Source organism: Narcine bancroftii, unplaced genomic scaffold (genome assembly GCF_036971445.1).
Source record: "Narcine bancroftii isolate sNarBan1 unplaced genomic scaffold, sNarBan1.hap1 Scaffold_125, whole genome shotgun sequence".
NCBI lineage: Eukaryota > Metazoa > Chordata > Chondrichthyes > Torpediniformes > Narcinidae > Narcine > Narcine bancroftii.
This window is the reverse complement of record NW_027211860.1, coordinates 314,591-332,743: the sequence shown is the minus strand read 5'-3', so window position 1 is coordinate 332,743 and position 18,153 is coordinate 314,591.

Genomic DNA, 18,153 nt, shown 5'->3' with positions numbered 1-18,153 from the left:
CATCTAGTAACATCACTCTTAACTACATTAATATCTTGCTTCATAAAAGTTATTTCTTCACACACAGTGTTCATTTTAGTTTTCATTTCCGAAAATCTGATGAGTCATCTGCATTGACATATTTGACATATCTTCCATGAGCTGAGCAATCCCTTCCAGAATTGGAAACACAGAATCCAGTCCAGGATCCATCACCTCCCTTTGAGGCCGACCGTCTTTTGCCTCTTTCCCCAGTTCTTCAAACTCTAATGAAGTTGAGCTCTTCTTCCTCCAAAGCAGTAGGTCCTCTTCCAATGTGGCTGCGGGTCTGGACACCCGACAACAGCATGCCTACCTCATCAGCTGGCCATCGTTTGGGCTCTCCCACAGCCCACATCTTCTCCAAGGGTTCGTGCACCCTTGATGCATGGCGCATGCCTGGTAAGGCCAACCACCACGCAGGTGCGTCTTCCGACACTACACTGCGCACCCCCGGACCACCAGGCAATGTTGCAGGCACACAGGCCTGTCGTCACTCAGCTGGCCCGCCCTCGCATCTGAGTTAATGCGCGCATGAGTTGAAACCAACCGAACTCATTGCTGAGCCTGCACCATCTTGCGATTGCACAAGATGGCGCCGGTGAAATACTAAGCCGGGCAGGAGTCTTCTGAGGCTTGGGGAGTGCAGTCAACGACTCCATTGCTTGAACTTGAACTAGGCCTCGATTCCTCAACACTTTTGTAAGGTAATTTCTTCTGTAACTGAGTTTTCACTTTTGTTCACATTTGCAGCTATTTCGATCCTCCACTATTCAAAAGTCTATAAATAGTATTTTTAATCACTTTTACAACTTTTAAAATTGAGCATTTAATAGTCTAACTGGGTAAGGGTGGAACCACACGTCTACCCTCTGCACCATCTTGTCACAGTATCTGACACAGTTTATAGTAAATCACTGTTAAACCTTCACATTACTCTGAATCCTGTCTCTTAGTTTCTGCCTCAGTCTACCTTTAATCTACATTAAACATTCTCTCCCCTGTTAACGTGGTGTTAATGTATCAGCCTAAGTTTACCACACATCACCATTAAACCTTCTCCCCATTGTGAGACCGTTTTTACTGTATCTGCCATAGTTTATCGTAAATCACTATTATACCTTCTCACTACTGTGAACTTGGTGTTACAGAGTCTGCCAAAGTCTACCGTACATCACCAGGAAACCTTCTCCCCAATGTGAGCCTGGTGTTACTGTATCTGCCACAATTTATTGTACATCACCGTTAAGCATTTTCCCCCATGTGAACTTGGTGTCACTGTGTTCGCCAAAGATTATCGTACAGCTCTGTAAAACATTTTCCCCACTATGAACCCAGTGTCACAGTAACTGTCTCAGTTTCCCATACATCACCAATAAACCTTCTTTTCCCACTCTGAGCCCAGTATCAACGTATCTGCGTAGTCTCCCGTACATCACCATTAACCTCCTCCCTAATGTGAACCAGATTTCACTGTATCTGCCACAGTTTATTGTACATAATTTTAAAACCTTCTCACTTCTGTAAACCAGGAGTCATATAATCTGCCTTATTCTACCGCACATCTCTGTTAACCCTTCTCAATACTGTGAACACGGTGTCACAGTATCTGCCAATGTCGACTGTACATCACCGTTAAACATTCTCCCCCGTTGACCCATTTTTCACTGTTTTTGCCACCATTTATCGTACATCAGAGTTCAACCTTCTCCCCACTGTAAACTTGGAGTCACAGTATATTCCACAGTTTATTGTACATCACTGATATACCTTCTCTCACATTGTGAATGCGGTGTCACCGTATCTGTGTCAGTCTTCCGTACATCACCATAAACCTCTCCCCAATGTGAACTTGGTATCACTTTATCTGCCACAGTTAATATTACATCACCGTAAAACCTTTTTCCAACTGTGTACCTGGTATCACGGTATCTACCACAGCTTATCATGCATTACTGTTAAACCTTCTCACTACTGTGAACTTGATGTCACAGTATCTACCAAAGTCTAATGTATATCACTGTTAAATATTCTCCCCATTGAGAACATCGTGTCACAGTATCTGATGCAGTTTATTGTACACTACTGTTAAACCTGCCGGGTAAGATCCAGATAGCGAAAGAGGAGTTCTTGCATCTACAGGAACTGGGACCTCGCCGCTCCACCTGGTTCCGAGCCTCCCATGGCTAGCGCCCCTGCAGAGATTATCGATGGCTTAATGACACGACAGTACCTGACCGTTACCCCATCCCTCTCATTCAGGATTTTACGGCCAATCTGCATGGTGCGAGGTTATTCTCCAAGGTTGATCTTGTGCGCGTGTATCATCAAATCCCATTGTAGCCTGAGGACATCCCCAAAACAGCCATCATCACCCCCTTCAGCTTGTTTGAATTTCTACGCATGCCTTTCGAGCTCAAGAACATCACCCAGACCTTCCAGCACCTCATGAATATGGTGCGCAGGGATTTGAATTTCATGTTCATTTATCTGGATGACATTCTTGTCGCCAGCAGAGACTGGGCACAAATCAAGTCTCACCTGCACACCCTCTTCTCCCGACTGGCCGAATTTGGCCAAACAATCAACCTGGCCAAATGCCAGTTCCGGAAAGAGTCCATGCAGTTTCTGGCCTACATCATCATGGATGAAGGAGCTACACCAGCTGCTATGAAGGTCACTGCAATCAGAGATTTTCCATGCCCGGACAACCTCAAGGGGCTACAAGAGTTTGCAGGTATGGTCAACTTCTATAACCGATTCATTCCAGGAGCTGCACACATCATGCAGCCACTCTTCGCCAAGGACAAGATACTTGGCTGGACTCCAGAGGCCAACAGGATGTTCAAAGCCATGAAAGTTGCCTTCATGAAGGCTACCCTGCTCCTCTACCCACGCACCGACCTTCCAATGGTGTTCTCCATCGATGCCTCTGCCACTGCCATTGGTGCTGTCTTGGAGCAGCAGGTTAATGGACAGTGGAAACCACTGGAATTCTTTAGCCAACTTCTTCATCCGCCAGACCGCAAGTATAGTGCTTTCAACCGTGAGTTGCTGGGCATGTACCTTGCTGTGCCTCATTTCCCCTCCAAGAAAGCCTTTCACAATTTATACCGACCACAAACCCCTCACTCAAGCTCTCGCTATAGTTAGAGATCCCTGGTCAGCCCACTTACACCATCACCTGTCCTTTGTATCGGAGTTCACCACCCACATTCAGCACAAGGCAGGGAAAGACAATGTGGTCACTGAAGCGCTCTACCAACTGGCCATTTGCTCGCTGATACCCAGCCCAGACTATGACCAGCTTGTCCGGGATCAGAAGTCCAACAAGGAGATGCAGGCCTTCACAACTGCCATCATGGGCTTGCGGTTCCAGATCCTCCCGAATCCTCTCAGTGATGAGCACCCTGCGACCAGTGGTTCTCCAGCAGTGGCGCAGGCAAGTCTTCACCATATCCACGACCTTTTCCACCCTTCCATCAGGTCCAAGGTTCATATGGTGGCAGAACACTTCGTCTGGCACGGGCTTTGAAAGCAGATTGTGGACTGGGCCAGAACCTGCACCCATTGCCAGCTTTACAAGGTACACAGGCACACCAGAATGCCCATGCAGGATTTTGAACACGTCCGAGAACATTTCAGCCACATACATGTGGACATTGCCAGCCCCTTACCCGTTTCCCGAAGTAACTGTTAGCTTTTTTCAGTGCTAGACTGCACCACTCGTTGGCCTGAGGTGATCCTGATGCCAGATGCCTCCACGGACTCCTGCTCCCAAGCACTTTTGACTGGTTGGGTTACCTGGTTTGGCATCCCGGCCCACCTCACCACCTCTGCACTCTGGGCACAGCTCACCAACAGACTGGGAATTGAGTTGCATCACACAACGGCCTATCACCCACTTGCCAATGGACTGGTCGAACGATTGCATCGCCACCTTAAGTCGGCACTTATGGCCTGCCTCACCGGCCCCAACTCGGTGGATGAGCTGCTTTGGGTACACCTGGGAATCCGTTTGACACCCAAAGAAGACCTGCAGATGTCATCTGCTGATCTGGTCTACGGTAAACCACTAGCCCTGCCTGGTGAGTTTATCAATACACCTCACAACCTGCAACAGTCACCGCACGGTTTACTTCTCCGCCTCCGGGCCCAGTTGGACTCCTTCACACCCCCACCACCGCCTTGACATGGCACACAGGCCTCTTACATCCCCAGTGAGCTGTATTCCGCAGAGTATGATTTTATCAGATGAGGCCCTTCCACAGCACTCCTTCAAAGACCATTTGAAGGGCCGTACAGAGTCATCCAGCATTCGGGATCCTCCTTCACACCAGACATCAGTGGTAAGAGGGAACTGTTTACTGTGGACAGATTAAAGACAGCACACCTCGACCCCAATGAGCCAGTGGTTGCGGCTCAACTCAAGAAGCGAGGCCGCCCGGAAAAAAAGGCCATTGGCGCTGGTTCTGGGGGGGCTGTGTGGCGGCAAGCCATTAGGCAGGCGATCCAGCCCCTCATGTCACGCTCGTGGCGGGGCAGCCAGCCAAAATGGCGCAGTCGGGGCTTTCTCCCCGACCTCGGCACCAGACTCAGAAGCCCGCAACCTGCGGCCCACATGACCCCCCTCAGTGATGTCAGGGCCCCCTGTGTGCTTCTCAGCCATGTCCAGGCTGGGAGCATAAGACCAGCCAGCCAGGCTCACTGAACTCAACCCATCTGCTTGTGAGGTCATTCAGTAACCGAGTAGCCGCCGCTACAATAGTATCTTAGTTTCTTTTCCTTTCTTTTCTTTTTTATATGTTATCAACATATATTTATAAACACTGTAACATTGTGATTTGATATTTATTGTTATAATATTTGATTTAAAGGAGGCTGGTCCAAAAAAGGCATAAAAAGATTTTAATATGGGGACAGGAATAAAAGAAAAACAGTGGGTACTGGTGTGAGGGAGGGAAGGGTAATATTGTTGTGGGGTTGGTTCAGATGGGTCAGCTGGAGGGACTCGACCGATCCAGCCATGATTTGTCCAGCATCTTGCTGCCATGTAGTGGTGAACCAGGGTGTTGCCTGATGGGGACACGGTTCTCTGAGCTCTGCACAGATAAATTGTGCTTTTCTCGAAAACACACTTCCTCAGGTAAAGCAGAGGAAGGGGAAAGGCTCCAGTGTTCAGGGGTAGGGGGGATGATGGGGGAAGAGTTGGGACCCTCCAAAGTCATTATGATCAGGTCTCGGAGACAGCATCTCTATCACTCGTATTTCCCTTCCCAGGAGAAGGAGTGATCTCAGAGACAAGACACGAGTACAGAAGAACCTCGCATCCCAGCTGAACAGAGGACGGACAACATCATGATGGCCTGAATCTCTCCCCTTCTTCTCCCTCTGGCCCTGCTAACCCCATTCCCTGCATCTTCCACGCCCCCTTTCTCCCCTACACCTCCTCCATCCCAACACCCTCCTGCTTACCTTCCCCTTCCCTCACACCTATGCCCTAATCCCAGCCTTCCTCCCTTCACCTCCCCTTCCCCCTCCCCCTTTCCCCTTCCTACCCTAACCTAGGGGAAGGAGTGGTAGGGGAAGGGGAGTAGGGGTAATGGAAGTGGGGTGAGTAAGGGGTAGGCTTGGGGGTGTGGGTATGGGATAGGGGTAAGGGTTATGTTTTGGGGAAGGAGTTAGGTGTAGGGGATAGGGGTAGGGTTTAGGCTTGGGTTGGGTGAGAGTAAGGGTAAGGACCGGGATAGAGGTAACATTGTGAGAGATGAGGAAACTTGACATAAAATATGAAAGATGGGGAAACTAGTGCAGACATGTGGAGTGATGGATTAAACCAGTATGAACAGGCTAAGCATGGAAATTAGAATGCAGGAAGCAGAGTCAGCCTATGTCAGATAAGAATCTTCTAGTCTTTTCGACAGGATCAGTGAGCCCACCGTATGAATAAGATAAGGAGAGGTAAGGATTAATAGAATGTAGGAAGTTGAGGTCGTCTGGATGAGATAAGGGTCTCCTAGCGCTAGACAGAAGTACCAAGTTCTACATATATAATTAGTTAACCTTACATAGATTTATCAAGTTATACATATTAAATTAGTTAACCCTAGACAGGATGAGCCAACTCTGCATATGAAGGGACTGTAGCTCCGAGAATCAGGAAGGTGTGAATAAGGACAATAACATGATGAGACCCATCCAGGGGGCAGAAGAATGTAAGGGGGAGGGTATTCCTATACTGAAATTCACTGTATAAAAGTTGGGTGAGCCCCAGTGTGTGTGTGTATTCCCAGGGTAAGGGGAAGCACCCAACTTTGCATTGTTGTTGTAATAAATGTTCTTTGTTCTCAATTTTTGTCTCGAGCAATTTCTGTTAAGGTACTTCTATTTCTAACATCATGGTTAGGGTTAGGAGACATGGGCTAGGATTAGGTCTAGGTTTAGGGTTAGGTTTAGAGTTCAGGGAAGTGGGTTTGTATTAGGTTTATGGGAAGGGGGTAGGAGTAGGAGGTAGAGGTGGGGTGAGTGTTTGGGGTAGAGGAAGGTGGGTAGTATTAGGGTTGGGGTTAGGGGACGGTGTAGGGGTAGAGATAGAGTTAGGGGATGGGGTAGGGGTAGAGTTAGGGGACGTGGAGTAGTGATAGGGGGTATCGGTAGTGTTAAGGTTAGGGTTTGTTAGGGATTAGAGTTAGGAGTAGGTGAATGGGAAGGGGGAGGGGAACCGGGAGGTGAGCGGGGGAAGGAAATGGGGAGGGTAATGGGCAGGCGAATGGGGAGGGGAATGTAATGGAAGATTTAAACCGTGTTTTTTTTTAACTTTTGCAACCTTTGCTTCTGCAAGGCTGAGAACCTGCTTGGTTTTTAGAATCAGCAGACTTAAGCTAAATTCCACCGAGGGGCCAGAGATGCAGTTATCTGACAAAAGGACATCTGTATACCAAGAACATTTAATCTTCCTGCTTGTTTTGGTCACAGACTGTCAGAGGCCTAGCCTTGATGCAAAATAATCATTGTATTCTAAGTGATAAGCTGAAAATTATGTTATTTGCTAGAAGCCTAGCATGCTAGCTTGCTCGCTTATCTTTCTTACTGTGCTGGGAATAGGTGCTTGGGTAAGCAGTTTTTGGGTAATATAAGCCATGGTCCCGCTGCTGAAGAGAGAGACTCTCCGAGAGGTGGCAACATCTTTCAGCAAGAAGAACTTCTAGAGTCCAGCTAACATCCCGGTCGAGGGAGGTGGAGAAGCTGCTATCGGTTCCCCGACAACCTATTACACGTGTGCAGTCATTGCCTTGCTTCGGCAGTTGGGACCAGTCCAGGCGTTGATAAGTATAATTGGGAAGGGCTTGTATATTGTAGTTTGAAATCAGCTTTTGAATTTGTAATAAACATTTGTTTTAACTGAACTGCTCTCGGTGTGTGTGTCTATTTTCTTTCGGTAGCTCAAACACTGTGACCAATCTCAAACGAACAAAGTGAGAGGTACAAGTTTACCCAGGACAGGGAACAGGGTGGAGGAAAGGGGAGGTGAATGGAGAAAGGTATCTCTACCCCCTCCCTTCCCCACCCCTTCCCCTACATTATCCCTGCTTCTCCTCTCCTCCTTCTAGCAGAAGTCGGGCCTCATTCCAGCCAGAATCTCCCTGTAGTTTCAGAGCCTCCATTTCAGAAAGTGCCTTCGATGCTTGCTGCTGGACAGACATCTTGTCTCTTGATTCATTCTGTACCATTATTATTCAATTAAAAAATGGTTGGGTTTTTTAAGCTTGAACTCAAAATGCTGGTCCAGATAGACAACACAGAAACAGGCCCTTCAGCCCCTCTCTCCTGCTGGCTGAACTGTTGTAATCAGTCCATATTCCTCTCCCCCTTTTCATTCTTTGCTCCCAGCCAGCTCATGTTGCCTTGTCAATCTCATGGCCTGTGGGAGGAAGCTGCCTGGCTGTCCCGATTTTATTCCTCCATATCTCCTTCCTGATGGCAGGGGGACAAAGAGGCTCTGTGCTGGATATCTATTTACAAATCCCAACCTTGCAAACAATCAAGGGTCCCTTGCCTTGAGGTTCCACCCATGTTGCCTCTCCCTCAGCACTCTCTCGTCAGAATACTACTGCACCCTCCTTCCCCTCCTCTCCTAGGTCTCAGTAACCCGCTGACAATTCCAGTCAGCTGCCATGTCTATACCCTGCCCCACCTAAACCGATGGATCGATCCGCACCTTCTCCCCTCAAGAGTTCAAGGAATCCATTCTCTCACAATGTCCTGCTATCGAATGCCCTGCATCCTCCTTCCCACTTAGTTCTGACGTCTGTGGTGGGTAAGTTAATGGTAAGTGTTCTGAGGGATGGCATTTACAAATATTTGGAAGAACAGGGATTGATAGGTAGTAGTCAGCATGGTTTTGACAGGGGTAGATCATGCTTAACAAACCTTATAGAGTTTTTCTAGGGGCTTACAAAAAAGGTTGATGAAGGGAAAGCTGTGGATGTTGTCTACTTAGACTTTAGTAATGCTTTTGACAAAGTTCTCCACAGGAGGTTAGGTGAAAAGGTAGAGGCATTAGGTATAAATAAGGAGGTAGTGAAATGGATTCAGCAATGGTTGGATGGGAAGTGTCAGAGAGTAGTGGTAGAAAATTGTTTGTCAAATTGGAGGCCGGTGACTAGTGGAGTTCCTCAGGGATCAGTCCTGGGTCCACTATTGTTTGTTATATATATTAAAGATCTGGAAGAAGGGGTGGTGAATTGGATAAGTAAGTTTGCAGATGATACAAAGATTAGTGGTATTGTGGACAGTGAGGAAGATTACCATAGCTTAAAAAGAGATGTAGGAAAGCTAGAGGAGTGGGCTGAGAAATGGCTGAAGGAATTTAATAAGATAAGTGTGAAGTTTTGCATTTTGGAAAGGCAAATCTATATAGGTCATATACATTGAATGGTAGACAATTGAGGAGAGCAGAGCAACAAAGGGATTTAGGAGTTATGGTAAATAGTACCCTCAAAGTTGATACTCGGGTAGATAGAGTGGTGAAGAAGGCATTTGGAATGTTGGCCTTCATAAATTGGAGTATTGAATTCAAGAGTTAGGATGTTATGATGAAATTGTACAAAGCATTGGTGAGGCCAAGTTTGGAATACTGTGTGCAGTTTTGGTCACCGAATTATAGGAAGGATATAAACAAAATAGAGAGAGAACAGAGAAGGTTCACGAGAATGTTGACAGGATGTCAGGGTTTGAGTTACAGAGAAAGATTGAGCAGCCTGAGGCTTTTTTCTCTGGAGCATAGAAGATTGAAGGGGGGATTGATGGAGGTGTTCAAGATTTTAAAAGGGACAGAGTCAACATGGATAGGCTTTTTCAATTAAGAGTGGGAGATATTCAAACCAGAGGCCATGGATTGAGTTGAATGGGGAAAATTATATGGGGAATATGAGAGGGAAATTTCTTCATGCAAAGGGTGGTTGGGATGTGGAATAAGCTTTCGGCGGAGGTGGTTGAAGCAGGGACATTATTTACATTTAAGGAAAGACTGGATGATGACTTGGAGGGTATGGACCAGGTGCTGGTCAGTGGAACTAGGAGAGTGGAGATTTTGTTCCGGCATGGATTAGTAGGGCCACACTGGCCTTTTGTGTGCTTTATATGGTTATATGGTTATATAGCAATGAGAGGTTTAACAGTGTTGTATGATAAAATGTGTCAGATAATGTTCCATGAGGTTCACAGTGGGGGGAAGCTTTAATGCTGATGTACAGTGCATGGAGACAGATTTATGACACCCGGATCACAGTGGGGAGGTTTATCAGTGATGTATAATAAACTCGGGCATATACTGTTTTAATGAATTCACAGAGGGGAGAAGGTTTAAGTGTGATGTATGGGAGACTGAGACGGATGCTGTGAAACCGGGTTCACATTAGTGAGAAGGTTTAACAGTCAGGTTCAATTAACTGTGGCTGGTACTGTGACACCAGGTTCACAGTGCGGAAGAGGTGTAAAGGTGACACGCTATACAATGTTGCAGATACAGAGACATAGAGTAAACGGTGGGGAGAAATTTTAATGGTGTTTTCTCGAGACTGAGGCAGATATTATTTCACTGGGTTCACAGAAGGGAGGTTTAATGGTGATGTATGGTGAATTGAGGTAGATACCATGACTCTAGGTGCACAGTGCGGAGAAGGTTTAATGGTGATGTACGATAAACTGTGGTAGGTACAGTAAAACCAGCCTCACAGTGGGGAAAAGGTTTACTGGTGATTTACGAGAAACTGAGGCAGATGCTATGACACTAACGGGGTTGACGTTGGGGAGAATGTTTAACAGTTCTGTCTGATATACTGTGGCAGAGAAAGTGACACTGTTTTCACTGTTGGGAGAATGTTTAATGGTGATGTACGATAGACGTACGCAGATACTCTGACACCAGCTTCACTGGGGGGAGAATTTTATCGGTGATGTACGGTGGACTGAGATAGATACTGAGACAATGGGTTCACGGGAGTGAAAATGTTTAACATTAATGTACGATAAACTGTGTCAGATACTGTGACACCAGGTTCACAGTGAGGAGAATGTTTAACGAGATGTAAAATAAACTGTGGCATATAATGTGACACTGAGTTCACAGTGTGGAGAACGTTTAATGCTGATGTCCAGTAGACTGGGACAGAAACTGTGACACCGGTTTCAGAGCAGTGAAAAGGTTTAACAGTGATGTATAAATAAACTCTGGCATATACAGGATCACAGTGGGGAGAATGTTTAATGGTGATAGATGGGAGACTGAGGCAGATACTGTTACATCAGGTTCACAGTGGAGAGAAAGTCTATGGGTGATGTAAGGTATATTGAGGCGGATATTGTGACTCCAGGTTCACAGTGGGGAGAAGGTTTAAGTGTCCTGTATGGGAGACTGAGGCAGATACTGTGACACTGCGTTCAAAGTGGGGAGAATGTTTAACATTGATGGAGGATAAATTGTGGCAGATCGGGTGACACCGGTTTCTCAGTTGAGAGAAGGTTTTATGGTGATGTTCGGTAGACTGAAGCATATACTGTGACACTGTGTTCACAGTAGGGAGTTGTGTCAGTGATGTACGATAAACTGTGGTAGATACTGTGGACACCGGGTTCACAGTGGGTTGAAGCTTTAACGGTGATGTATGGAGGTGTGACAAGGATAATGTGACACCATTTTACATTAGTGAGAAGGTTTAACAGTCAGGTTCAATGAACTGTGGCAGGTACTGTGACACCCGGTTTACAGTACTGAGAAGGTTTTAAAGTGATATACGATAAACTGTGGCAGATATTGTGAAACCAGGCTCACAGTGGGAAGAAGGTTTAAAAGTGATGCATATAACACTATTGCAGATACATTTACACCAGGTTCACAGTAGGGAGGAGATTTAAGGGTGATGTATGGGAGACTGAGGTAGATGCTGTGACACCAGGTTTACAGTGGGGAGAATGTTAAACGGTGATGGACGGTAGACTGAGACAAATACTATTACACCAGGTTCACAGGGGGGAGAAAGTTTAACGTTGATGTCCGATAGACAGAGACAGAATCTATGAGACAGGATTTAGATTCATGAGAAGGTTTAACAGTCAGGTTCAATGAACTGTGGCAGGTACTGTGACACCAGGTTTACAGTACTGAGAAGGTTTAAAAGTGATGTACGATAAACTGTGGCAGATACTGTGAAACGGGGTTCAGAGTGGGAAGAATGCTGAATGTGGTGTACAGTTAACTTTGACAGATACTTCTGACACCGGATTCACTGTCGTGAGAAGGTTTAACAGTGATGTACAATAAATTCTCGTCTATACTGTGATATCAGGTTCATATTGGGGAGAAGGATTAACGGTGATATACGGTAGAGGGAGGCAGATACTGTGACACCAGGCTCATTGCATTGTTCATTTATCTTAATTACAACATCTAATTTATATGCTCCATTTTGTTGTGGCAACTCCCAAACATTCCATAAACTTCTATTCTAATCAGATTTTGTTCATTTAAATAGGTCACCACTAAAAGCCCAAATCGTTTGGTCTCTTAAGTACACTGCACAAAATTAAATTCTTTACCTGGGTTTGGTTCAACGGCACTTCAGTCTGCTTCATTATTTTTTCAGTCCCTTGTTTTGTGCTTTCTGCTTTGCCCAGCCGATACGCCAAATGGGCATCCAACTCTGTCTTCTCAGCTTGACCCAACGTCTCCTCTGTAAACTTAAGGAAACCAAGGAGACCAAAGTTAACATTTTCACATTTGCATTTTCAAAAACAAAAATGACGCTGTGATTTGCAGTTTCACATCATAATCCCACTTGCTAAACTTGCAAGCAACTGCACCGCATCCTACAGCTGGAAAATTGCAAGCGAACTGCTTGGTTAAAGCAAAGATTCCACCCAGACACCCCATTAAAGGCCTCCAAGTTAACAACAGATAGCAACCTGAAAGTTAAATGCAAAGATTTGTATCAGGAAGATTAATGGGCTTTAAAAAAAAAAAATCATTTCCACTATTGAAAGAAAACTCCTCAGGGAAAACCAGGCTCTTGTTGAACAATTCCTGTTGTATTCCTCAAAATGCTTTGAATCTTGATTTCAAGCAGAGTAATTTGGTGAGATTTTTGGTCTAGAACAAACCCTGCCCACACACTCCCTTAAATACCTGCAAAGTCCTGGTTCAGCTCTGTTCCATGCTAAAGCTATCAGAGCTTTTCTGAAGAGATAGCGGACTTCAGATGCTGGTACGTTGAGTCACAAAAACACTAATGCTTCCCTGAACAACACACCTCTCTCTGAAAACCAACAAAAAACTTCCCAGTGGTAATCATTCACATTTTGAGCACCAAAATCTGGTGAACTTGATAAATGTTAAATTCTGTGCACAGTATAAGAATGGCCTGCAAACAGTGGACTTGGAGGAATGACAAGTGAGATTGGACTGTGAAACAAAGAACTTTTCTGAACTTACACACACATTACACACACGTCCACTTAGAATTAGAAGGGGGGTAAGTTAGATAATGTAAGTTAAAATAGTAAAATAGTGATAAGTTAAAGTGTTATCTGTTTTCATGTTTAAAGATAATTAAAATCAGCTTTTGTTTAAGTAACCATTTGTCTTGGTGAATATCTATTGCTGCTGGGTTTTGGGATCCTCTGGTCTCGTAACACAGAACCAAGCTTCAGAACAACCCTCATTCTTTAGGTTATGATAATAGTCCATTAATGGGCTAGAATTATAGGCCAGAATTTATTGTACATCACTGTGAATTGACTCTTCAATAATTTTTGTAAATATCAACAAGACATAATATAATTTCACTGTTGTGTTTGTGTCGTTAGAGAATTGCCTTCCCATTCAATCAGGTTTAGAGTTTTGGGTGCCGTATTTGAGAAAAGATGTGCTGGTGTTGGAGAAGGTCAGAGATGATTTACTGGAACGATATCAGGAATGAAAGGGTTAGTGCATGAGGAAAAATTGTCGACTCTTCGACTGTACTAGTTGGAATACAGAAGGATAAGGGGGACCTCAGAGGCATTTCAAATGCTGGAAGGTCTGGACAGAGTACATATGGCAAAGATGTTTCCCATGGTAGGAGATTCTAGGACAGGAGAGAATAATTTCAGGATAAAAGGGTGTCAATTTAAAACAGATGTGGCAAAATTGATTTTGTCATTTGGTTGTGAATCTGTGGAACTGAGGTCATTGGGTGTATTTAAAGCAGAGATTGACAGGTAGTTGATTAGTCAAGGAACCAAAGGTAATGGGGAGAGAGCTGGGGAGTGGGGGTGAGTGTAAGAATGGTGGAGCAGACTCAATATGCCTACTTTTCCCCTTTATCTTGTGATCTATATCCTGCGAAAGACCTAGACAACCCTCCTCTTGTATTCCATTTTAAGAAAAAAGTCTGCATCATGAGTTTACGTCACGTGAACCCATTTCTGATTGAATCCCATGTTACATGTGACCCAAAACAAATTCTGCATTCAGAGGATTGCAGCTTCCTCATTTTAAACATTGTTATCGAGCAGCTCAAATGAGATTTCTTGCTTCTTTTTGTGAAAGGGAAAAATTGCCTTTAAAATGTATAAAATAGGAGAGAGAAAGGCAGAAGAATTTATATACAAGTGGGAATTGAAAAAGATACACCATTGTTGAAACATTTGATTAATATATGGATTAAAATAAATGATGAAATTGGTGTAAGTGGATGTACATCACCCAGAATGGCTTTGATTCAAAATCCTCGTATCTTTTTCAAAGGATCATCAATTTCTGGACAGCTGGTTTCGTAAGAGGATTATAAATGTTGAAGATTGTTATGAAAGGAGTCAATTAATGTTATTTGAGCAACTGAGAAATAAATATTTATAATTCATTGCAATCATTTTTGCTATTTCCAACTTAGAGCATATTTGAAGGATAAGTTGGGACCAACCATGTTGTACTGAAATAGAAATTCCTTATAAAGAGGAATTGTTAAAAAGTTTACTTCTTTGATGTCCTCTTGATTACAAGTAGGAACTTTTAAATGAGGAGTTCATAAGTATAGACAAATGTGGGAAATGGATCTGAATATTGTAGTTGATTGGCAAATATGGGCAGATCCATATAAGTTTCTCAATGTTTGACACAAATTAGTTCAGCATAATTGTTTTTACATTAGTAATGTAGCAGATGTCAGCAAGGATTTATCTGAAAGCTGCATCTGGAGTCAGTTGACTCAGGCAGTTGGATTTGAAAAGCTAGACAGGAAGCTGATTTGGCAACAGAGATCATTTGATCCAGGGGAGTTGTATTAATTCACTTCAACTCAGCAGTCTGGAACTATTGACCAGAGTTCCACACTGCAGCAGTGAGGAAGGAATTCACAACTCGTTTTTCTTCTACAGTTACTTCTTCCACCAGAGAAATTGAATAGAATAAAATCAGAATTATCAGATCGATGTTTGAAGTGTGGTGAAGATGTAGCAACTTTATTGCATTCAACTTAGCTTTGTCCTAATGTGAGATCTTTTTGGGGAGAATTACAAATTTTTTGGAACAAGTTACAGAGTTGTTTATCCGCAAAATCCAACTCTATTTTTATTAGGAAATATTGAAGGAATAAGGCCCAAATTAAAACTAGTAATATATCAATTGAAATTTGTTAAATTAGCATTAGCAGGGATGTGGAAATGTATTGAACTTACTCGGAAATCAGATAAATTTTTAGGGATGCCAAGATGACATGCAAAATTTCAAAATTGTCTTCCTTTAGAAAAAATTACATATAGCTTGAGAAATATATACTCTATCCTTTTGCAAATTTGGCACATGAATATTCAAATATTAGGCTTCAATTTGTAATAATGCCCTTTCCATCCCTCCAGACATGTGAGATTCTCCTCTAAGATGTAAAATTTTTAATTAGGTGTGTTAGATTTCCTCGCCACCGCGAACTCTGTGGAAATAGAGGACTAGCACAGGGCACAAGAAAACATCAACATCTGAGAAGCAGAGGATTCAATACAGTGACCATGGAAGCAGACCAGTGAGGGGTTCTGCAGCTGAAGGACCCACATAGGTGACATGCTGTTGGTAAATTGAGGAAAGGAATCTACGCAGGCTGTGGGCTTCTGGACAAAGAAGTCAAGGAACTTACACCACGCTGTGGATTGCTAAATACTGGTTGGAAATTGGCTAAAAGGGTGTCAGGTATCAGACCTGGGATAAGAGTGGGTCCTAATGGGTTCCTAATCATGTCAGAGGTTCAAAAGTGGAGCTCACATTGCCAATGACTTGGATTGGTCTGTGAGCATTGAAAGACAATCCACAGACCATCAGTGACTTGGCCCAGGATTCAGGATGGTGGAGGGGGGGAGCAGGAGAGTATGAATTTTTTTTGCTTCCTTCTCTGACCGCAAGAGGCATTTCAGGCAACTTCTGTCAATGGCGAATCTGTCTGTCTTACAGCAGGAAATCAAATCAATTTTGTATCATATGATACTTTTTAATTACATGACAGTAAATTGTCTCCTAAAATAGAGAGAGAGGTTCAAGTTTCAAACTATTACAAACTCCACTCACCAGAGCCAACTGGATTATACCTCTTCCCATGTTTTTTTTTGCAAGGACACCATTGATTTTATCACAACTCCTCTGCTGCATCTGTCCTGTGACAGATTATATATTTTATATTGTATGTAAATACGTTTTTGATGGACGGATTGTAGGAGTCATGTAGGTCACAAACAAACACTAACAATTCGCAAAACATCTCTTACTTAAAATGCAAGAGCTTTGCTGAGAGTGAGTCATTCAGGCGCCGAGAGCCTTTGCAAAAACAAAACAAGGAGACTGTTTTGCTAAATAATTTCAAAAGCAGGTGTAAATGGATTATTGTTTTTAAAGCAACAGATAAATGGACTCAGAAGTTTTCTGTTCTAAGAAGGTCATGTGCTTTTGCAAGCAGAGAAGAGTCACCAAATAGGCTTTTTTCTAAAAGATAAAGATGCAAACTGGCATCTTGTTGAAACCCGATTTTGAAGACGGGTTGTGAGTTCTCAGTTCAGCCTGTTGAAAAACCTTGTTCTACATACAAGAGGAAATGGCTGGCTAGAAATGGTGTTTCAACTGAAACAAAAGGAACTCAATGGTGTCCTGCAGAAGAGGTTATTATTTGGAAAACCCTGATAGTGAAAGTTTCTTTGGCAAGTCACCAAAGTGACTGATCAGAGGGAATCAGTTTTGTGTGTCCAATGAACAAGAAATCCCTCTCTGAAACCAACAAGGGCCTTCCTGGAGGGTAAACATTTACTTTTAAGCACCAGATCTTGGTGAAAAGTCATAAATGTTGAATTCTGTGCATAGCATAAGAATTGATAGACACCAGTGAATTTGTAGGAGTGTCAAAGCACTTTATACACTTTAAATACACCTGCATTTAGAATTAGGAGTTACATTAATAGTGATAAGTTTAAGGTTGATTGTTTTTTTGTTTAAAAAAAATAAAAATTTCATTTGTTTAAGTATCCATTTGTCTTGGTGATTTTCTATTGCTGCGAGGTTTTGGGGTCCTCTGGGCCTGTAACAGTCCCAAGATGAGGTCTTCTACTCCAGGACACCCAAAATGTCTTGTTTCTTCAATAAATGCAAATTCCCCCTTACTGTCATTGAAAAAGCCTGCACCTATATCTCCAATTCTCTTTCTGCCCTTACCCCACCTCCTCTTCGGCACTACAAGGACAGAATCTCACAGGTTTCTCACTTACTACCCAACAGCTGCCACATCTGACACATTATCTTTTAACACTTCCAACTTCAGCACCATCCTCTAACCTGCAACATCTAACCTGCTCCACTCATATCCTCTTTTCACAGGTGCACGTCTTTCTGTGACTCCCTCGACGGCACTACCCTCTCCACCCACCACCACCTGATGCACTCCCCATTGGAACTACAGAAATTGCCAAACTTGTCCCTACATCTCCTCTCACCTCCATCCAAGGCCACAATCAGACCTTCCAGTTGAGGCAGAGTTTCACATGAACCCCATCCATCCTAATTTCCTACATTTGGATGACTCAGTTGACCTCGATATCTGCAAGATCAAATACAGACTGGGTGAACACTCTGCTAAACACCTGGGCTCTGTGGATCTGTGAACACAAATGTTTCTAATTTAAGTCGCCACTCACCTCTGTCTGATTTCACTGTTTCCATCTCTTGATCTATTGCCCATTTCAATATATTTACTCCTTGAAGGCAGAAGACTTGACAGTGGTGTTTTCTCCATATAGTTTACCTTTGAACAACTGGCAAAATTAAGTGGCAGTTGTTGCAGAATGAATGAGGTTATTGTTCAAAATCTGCCTGTGATCGAACGTATTCTTGGACTGAATAGACATCTGGGCCAAATGGCTATTTAAAGACAATCTGTACATGATTGTACATCCTAAAGTACAATGACTACTTCTATCCACTAAAGATTGTTAAAGAGCAAGAATAGTCAATACAATCACATAAAATTCTTATCCACACAGCACACGTATTACTACACCAAACAATCACTCCTCCTTATTGGTCAGGAAGGGCCTACACTTCCCAAGGAGGCTGAGGAGGTCAAGGCCAAC